Here is an 8,703-nt window from a genome sequence, read left to right as displayed (position 1 = left end):
TCATTTACTTATGGGTTGAAAATTGACTGGTTACCTCTTCACATCATCTTTTCACTCTCTAGTAGTGGGAGAGCTTCCTATTCTTTCTCATATTACATATTATATTATTCTAGATGCATTTCTTTTTCATTCTTTGTTTTGTTGTTTGCTGGCTTATCATATTTTGGGGGAAAATTGCTGAAAAATACAAAACATCATTAAAAAAAACACTGAATTTTGCAATCTGGAAAATGTAGACAGAAGTATAGGTAACTTTCTGAGTTACAAAAGATAACCCTTTTTTTTTTCATTTAAAACAACCTTAACTTATATGGTACACACTTTCATCTTCTAATATTTATTTGTTTGTTTGTTTGTTTGTTTATTTTTAGGTAAGGTAACCTTTGGTTGACCTCAAAGATCACAAAGACTTTGTCAGCTTACAATCCCTTATTTATTTTTTTTATTTTTTACGCCTACAGCACCTGGTCTTCTTAGGTGGTCTCCCATCCAAGTACTAACCAGGCCTGACCCTGCTTAGCTTCTGAGATCAGACGGTATCGGGCTTGTTCAGGGTGGCATGGCCGTAGACATATCTTCTAATATTTAAAGTGTTCATAGTAAGATTGAATGAAAGAGGGCTGGAGTCATCAATCATATTTCTCTCTAAGACTGAATTCCTTTAATCTACTCTATTTCACACTTTCAAAGCATGAAAGGGTTTGTTATATACCCAAATGGGACCTACTTCCCTAAAGTTTTCAAAATAGTAAAAAAGATATATGTAAGTATATATATATATATATATATATATGTACACACATATATATATAATTTTCATTATATATAAAATATGTACATATTTCCCATTCATCAGGAATCTCAGTGCAGTCTACATGAGAACAGCTATAGCGATCCTTACAGATAGATTAGCTAAAGTCGAAGACCCTAGTCACTGTATCTAAGGCAGTAGAGAAAGAGTCCTCCTGTGAATATTGATAACAGTGTTATATTACACTGCTTGGGCTAGTGCTTGCGTAGTGTTAGAGAAATGAACTAAGTGGGAAGAATAACATGAATTTGCATGTTAATTGATTGACTGGTTGACTTTTGTACGAATCAGCCATTGTAACTTTGGTTTCCCCGTCTCTAAATGAAAACAAATGATGCCTATCTATCAAAAGCTATCATCTCTAAGATAGTTTGTTTTTACTGATTTAGAATACTTGATCTTTACATTAAATTACTTTTTTAAAGTCATCTTATTAATAATAAATCAGAGTCTTCTAGCTGAGAAAGAGTTCAGTTTGCCTCCTAAAGTAGAGCCGTGGGTGAACTCCACGCAGACCAATTCTAATTTGCTTCTTGAGGCACACACATTATTTTTAACAGATCATTTCTAAGAGTTCAGATTTGTGGCAGACACTAATAAACACAATATTATAATAGCACAAAATCTGGTACGACAAAAGTGTTCAACATATATGCTTTAAAAATAAAACAAACACGAATAAAAATTTAACTTTAAGCCATGATTCCCCAGAGCAAGGAAATCAAAAACCAGAAAGAAAATAGAAATGGGGAAGGATTAATTGCCAGTTCATTTCTAGGGACTATTCTGAGCATTCTGTATATTTTTATCTAATCTAGCTTTTTAACTATTTTCACATATTTTATCTCATTTAGCCATTTTACTGTTTAAAAGAACTAAGGCTTATTTAATTTAAACACAGTAGTCTCGCCTTATCCAAAGGGATACATTTCAAGACCCCGGTGGAGGCTGGAAACCAAGGAGAGTACTGAACCCTAGATACACTATGGTTTTTTTTTCCCTATACATGCATACTTAGGATAAAGTTTATAAGTCAAGCACAGTAAGAGATTAATGATAATAACTAATAATAAGATAAAAGTTATAACAATGCACTAAAATGAAAGTTTCATGAATGTGGTCTCTGTCTCTGTCTCTCTCTTTCTCTTTCACCAAATAGCTTATTGTACTATACTCACCTTTTCACTTAAAGGCAGCACTCTGGCTTCTCTTTGGCATACTCAATGCCATCATCGCTGCACTGCGTTTTGGGGCCATTATTAAGTAAAATCAGGGTGACGTGAACACAAGCACTGTGATACATGACAGTCAATCTGATCACCAAGATGTCTACTAAGTGACTAATGAGAAGGGAGCATTTAGACAAAGGGGTATTATTCATATCAGACTAGATAAACAGAAAAATGTGAGTGAAAAGTTAGTTCAGTTTCAGATTGCAGATAACCTCAATGAATATTTTAATCTTAATGGTTTGATTTTATTTTCTTGATTGTGCAGTTTCATGTATACACATATGTATCATTAGAAATCTTACATATAAACAGAAATTTATTTTGAATTATTTAAAAAATTGTACAACAGATCCTTTCACTTAAATATAAACTTATTTTGATTTCACAGTCATAAATCAGGTATATCAAACTATTGGCACAATTAATATATGAAATGAAATAAGTTATGCAGAAATGTATGTGTTGTATATGCTATGCTGAGAAAACTATGTACTGCAATACACATGACCTTATTATATGGATGAACATATTTCTCTACTTCTCTTGGATTTACCTTTGCATGAAATTTACATTCTCTTAATATAATTAAATGTAATATTTGAATCAGCTGTTAAAATAGTCATACAGGCACCATACAAGAAAATATATTAACTTCTTTTAGAAAAAATACAGGATGAGGAAGGTGGTAACATCTCTCAGTGTTATCAGACACTTCAACCTCGGATGAAGAAAAAGAACCTAGCTTTATGAAGTATAACTGATTAGAGCTCCTGGCTTTTTACATGACCACCACGAAGAAATGACCAACTGGAAGCAGAGTTTAGCTCTTAAAGATTATTTTGAGTCTGCAACATGTGAGGGAAATGTAGTCAGGACAGACCACTAGTTGAAAGATCCTATTATTCTTCCTAAAAAAAAATTCCCAAACTCGTAGGAACTAAAAAGCAAGACTCATTGTATATATCAACATTTACAAAACTATTTTTATTTCACTAAGTACAGCCCTTTATTTCCACTAGCAAGCAATTTTGAGGGCTTTGCTGGGAAATGTGTGTACAAGAAATTAACTCTAAAACTGGGCAGTTTTATGTTAAACAAATGGATCTAGTTCTCTGAGATTGTATAAGTAGCACAGCTCATAATACCTAGAGACAGTAGTGGTCAGCTGCTTAGAAAGGAACAATTGGCCCTCACGACAGAAGGTGACCTGAGTACACCAGATAAACAACTGAAGCTGCTGGAGGTTCCCTCAACACTTTCAGAAACATGACTCATGGTTACTTAGGGAGAAAGAAGCCTCTGTCAGTATTCCAGAGCATGCCCAGGAATACCATATACTCACGTCTACTTAGTGATGAATAATTTCGGACGTGTGTTTTACTTTTCCTTCAGGCCAGAGGAAAACTGGCTGAAACAGTATTTATTAAAGACTCAGACATCACAGGGACAAGATAATAAAAAAGCCCACAATTTTAAAGGTCTAATATAGACAATTTACACGTAATGCAAGTTGTAAGAAGCAATGATACTGCATTTTCTTAAAGACAAAATAATCTATTATAGTGCCCACTGTATTGATTTTGCTTTCATTTTTAGAATGTTTATGGTGCAAAATATATTTTTTTAAAATGCCAAGCATTATCAGGTGTTTAAAAATTTTTCAGTCATCACTTATAAAGACAAAAAAAAAAACTTTTGTTCTGAGGTACTCTACAAATGACGGTAATTTAAAAACTGTTTTCTCCACATGAATTCAAAAAAAAAAAGAAGGATAATACAATATTTGCACTGTATTCAAGTCCAGGGGCAAGTAGGAATAAGGGGTACGGTGTCACCACGCAACCGAAGGACAGAGTCTGAGCTCTGCGGAGAGAACCAGGCCCTCTGGAGGAGCTCTGTAAACGGAGCTCACACAGCTTTGACATTTTCTGTCTCTTTTAGGGCCACATCATTATCTGGGCTCCCTGTAGTTCGTAGGAAACATTTCAATTTCAATGATGTATCTATAGTTTTCCTTTGTAGAAAATAACGATTGCTTACTACAGTTCTTATGCTTGAGTTGTGCACCAAATAAAGCCAGAGAATGGCCAGCAGCCACACTCGGGTCCATAATATGAACTGGGGAGGCTTCAAAGCACCTACTATGAGCAAGGCCCTTCCTGCCACCACAGAAGCAGAGGTGGCTGTGTTGCCTTTTCATAGTTTCCCCTATTAGTGTTATCACGTAACCTTTAAATGGAAAATATCTATGTCCTTATTTGTTAAATATAATTTGACAGCATTTATGGAATAAGAGAACTTCATATTTCATCAGGTGCTTTTAATTATTTGTAACCATTTTAATATATTTGGGTGGGAAGAGATATAGGTATTATATGTGGAAGTCATGTTCTTAGCAAAATAAACTTTTCCTCTTCAAGAAAATATGATGCTGTTACATTTTTGGAGGATGTCATCTACTAACTAAACAAGGAATACCAAATCTCTCTGGTGTTACATTTGTATCATTCAGTATCAAAAGACAGAATGAGGATTTTTAAATTTGTATTCCTTTTTTTATCTGTATTTGAAAAATGCCAACGAACTCAAAAAAAAGATAAGCTAAAGAAGCTCCACTGGAATATTAATTGTCCAGAGAATCTTCTCTATTATTTTATCTAATTTTTTCATTTTATTTTCACCATTTTGAATGTTTCCCCTCCAAACTACAATATATTGGAAAAGTTATAAGCACATCAAACTTTTCTAACTTGATTAGAAAGATATAAATCAATTCTTTATAAGTACACTCTGATTTTGCAATAAAATTTATTCCCATTTTTTATAGTTTAATGGAGCTATAATGTGATAACTTATACATTTTAAAAACAGATTTGATGTTTTAACACCTGTAGATAATATACACATGAAATCAACAGAATTATGATAATGAACACACTCATCACCAGCCCAAAAGTCGCCCATACTTCCATTCTCGCCTTCCCCCCTCATACTCCCACTCACTGTCTACTAATTTCAATCTACTTTCTATAGCTACAAATTACTTTCATTTTGTAGAATTTTTTTAATGGAATACTCTTTTCTGTCTGAACTTCATTTATAATTATTTTGAGATCATCCTTGTTGCTGTATTGACAGTTTTCACATTTTTTTTTAATTTTAGACATCGTATTTTTCACATCTAGAAGTTTGATTTTGGTCTTTAAATATGTTTTACATCTCTACTAAAAATATTCCATTTATTCTCTACCTTCCTGAATATATAAGATAAAGCTATAGTAACTGTTTTCACATCCTCATTTACTATTTCTATCATCTGTGTAATTCCTAAAGTATTTCTAATTCATTGACTTTTCTGCTTAATATGTGTCATATTTCTGCCTTCTCCATATGCTAGGTAATTTTTGATTGGATGAGAAACATTGCTAATTTTGCCTTTTGTGGGTGATGCATAATTTTGTGTTTGCTCTGGGGCAGAGCTAATTTGCTTGGCAACACTCTGCTCCTTTCAGATTTTGCCATGGGAACAGGGTGACTTTTAGTCGAAGGCTATTTTGACTCCATAGAGAGGCAATATCTAAGAACTCTAGTGAAACTTCATGGATCATAAGATTTCCACTTCAGCTGCCGGGGGCATGAACCTTTTCTGAACTTGTTGGTCCCTGGAATGAGTCACTCTGCTATTTTCGGTTATTTATTTTCTGGCCTCCAGAGTTTTCTTATACTCCTTTATTGATCAGTAGTCAGCTGAAATCTGCAGAGAGACCCTCTGCCCTTCTCAAGAACTTTTTCTCCATCCCTCTCTCTTCCCTTTAGTACTCTTCCCTGTGGATTACCTCCTCCTGACCTCTCTAGGTTCAGAGGTCTTGCTCCTCAGCTCAGGATGGACAAACTTGGCTTGGTCTTCTGCATACCAGCCTCGTGACTGTACCCAGGCAGTAATCTGCGGCAGTCACAGTGTGCATCTATTTCTCTTCTTTAAGGGATCACTTTTCTGCTTGGTCTGATATCTAATGTACAACAATCACTGATATATTTTGTGTGTTATTTTTAATTGTTTTAGATGAGAGGATAAACCCAATTCCCATTATTCTAGTTTGACTGAAAGAAGTTCTCAATTTAAATTAAGAAGTTTTTCTTTTCTTTGAGACTTAAAAATAGAATAAAATACAAGTCTTGCAATACATGAACATTACACAAATCTCATGAAATTTTATATTGATAGATTTGCTAACTTTTTGTTTCAAATCATTTTGTAAATTCAAATGGACTATATGAAAACTTAACAGGAAACTTTAGGTTTTGATTGATCTGTATTAAAATACATGATAATAACTAACGATAGTACTAAAGCAAGTTTTGGGCAAAATCCGTTGAGATTCTTGAACAGAAGCAATGCTTAAAAATTGTATAGAGGCAAAAATTTTAAAACAAATGAAATATTTTCCCATGGACGGCTATGACAAAGTGGAATAAAAAACTCACTTTGGGGACTACACAATTTGAATAGACATATGAACATTGTGGAAGGAAATATTTAATAAACTTGAATTGTAGTTGTAATTTATAATGACTATCATGATATATACCTGGGACCTGTGTACATTAAGCATAATATTCTTTACAGCTCATTCTCTCTCATAAATCGTTCTCTCTCTTCCCCTCTCCCTCTCCCTCTCTCTGTCCCTTTAAATTTATTTTTATAATGTGTCCTAATTTGTCTCTTTTTACCATGCAGGGGTCATATTTTGGGCATCACTAAAAGTTTATATTATGATGCTGTGACAGATAAGAACTAGCAGGCCAGTTGCCCAGTGACACACCAACTGAACATCAACAGTCTAATGACCCTAATAAAGGAGAATGAATGGAAAAAAAGATCATCATATAGGGCTTTAGAGCTAAGTTATAATGGACATCATATGATCCATGATGACTGCGGGGAACACTAAAACAAGGGAAAATTCACAAAATGACTGATATTAGTGATGACAGGTATCAACAGATGTTTGCCTTGAGCAAAATGAGAATGAGAATCAAAAGTAGAATTTCTGTAACTCTGACCATTTATCAGCTGCCACATCTATACATCTATCTATTAGCTAAATTATCAAGAAATAGTTTACCTTAAGTCATAGTATATAAAAATGGAATACCATTTTTTAACATAAAGAGATAACTATATGAAAATTATGTGACTTAAGATGGTTATAAAGTGATAAAAAATCTTTAATCATCAAAAATCATCTATTGAACATAAACACTGATTTATAGAATGGATTGTCTGAATTGAGTTTAGCATTCAATAATTAGTAGTTTTAATAATTTGGTAAGGCAGCTAGATTAATAAGATATTGACTCCACAATCAAACTATCTTGTTTCAAATTCTGTCTCCACCACTTTCCAGGTGTGCGAACTCAGGCAAATTATTTAACCATTTTATGGATGAATTTCTTTGTGTTTAAAAGAATCAAAAGTATATCTACTTTCAAAATTTTTATGTGGATTTGATTAGTTTATACAAAGAAAGAAAGCTTTTAGAGAAATGCCTGGCATATTAGAATATTTATTGCTTAAGCAATAAAAAATGTTGGTAGATAAAAAAAATTATGGCTCAAGAAATAAGCTCTGTGATGGTAAGAAATATTGAACTTAGGTCACATTATATAATTTTAAACACACACACACACACACACACACACAAATGGCATTGTTAGATGATGATAAACAAAAATGCTTACAAAGATTTCTAGTACTATAGAACATTCTAAATTAATTCATAATTAGAAGCCACTGTCATCAGTACTAGATGACATAACTATGAAGAGTACTATGATCTTTCACTTTTTCCTTTCCATTCATAATAGAATAATTTCAGAAAGGATTTGAATAAATATATTTTAATAGTTTCCAGTAGTATATTCTCAAATACAAAAGGATCTTAATACTTAAGGGGAAAAAATTATGATTGTTTCATGGTCTATAAAAATTTTTGTGAAAACATTTGTTGACAATTGTTGACAATCAATGTATAGGGAAATGAACAAAAATAGTATAACATAAATATTTAGTATACCTTAAAGAAAAACCTGAGAAACACTGATAAAGTGTTTTTATGTCATTATTAAAAATATTAAGAACAGTTTACACAGTGCCAGCTTTCTCATTGTATAACTTACAATATGAAGTAAATTGTCTCATTTTTTTCTAAGTTTGGATCAACCTCTAATACCTTATTCTTTGTAATTGAATATAATGAAATATTTCTAAGAGTTCTTTTCATGTGGAATTTTCACCTGTGTCACTTCCTCTGGGGCATCTACATCCTTTTCTTCAAAACTCTTTCTTCATTTGGTCTAATTACTTCTACAATTTATCATGTAATCCTTAAAGTATCTCCATGTTTTAGGAACTATCGATATGCTGATTTTCTGGGCAAGAAAACTGAGACACAGACACATTGACAAACTCCCCAAAGTTACAGTCAGCTTCAAACACCAGCAGTTTAACCCTAGAGCAGGAAACTACCTGGCAGGACACTTGGAATAACAAGAATGATTAAAACGTCAACACTGGGGCCCTGCCCCCAGATCAATAAACTTGGAATTTCTGGAGGTGGGGCTCAGGCACTGCTGTGTTTTAAAAGCTTCTCAGTTCAG

At 33.2% G+C, this 8,703-nt stretch overlaps 1 pseudogene; it reads right to left on the bottom strand.

Moving 5' to 3' along the window:
* Positions 1-452: 452 nt before the first annotated feature.
* On the bottom strand, positions 453-571 carry LOC118610211 (annotated as a pseudogene).
* Between the last annotated feature and the right edge of the window lie 8,132 nt (positions 572-8,703).

This window comes from Rousettus aegyptiacus, unplaced genomic scaffold (assembly GCF_014176215.1).
Source record: "Rousettus aegyptiacus isolate mRouAeg1 unplaced genomic scaffold, mRouAeg1.p scaffold_m13_p_12, whole genome shotgun sequence".
Taxonomy (NCBI): domain Eukaryota; kingdom Metazoa; phylum Chordata; class Mammalia; order Chiroptera; family Pteropodidae; genus Rousettus; species Rousettus aegyptiacus.
Note: the sequence above shows the minus strand (reverse complement) of the source record. Positions and strands in the feature narration are given on the sequence as shown.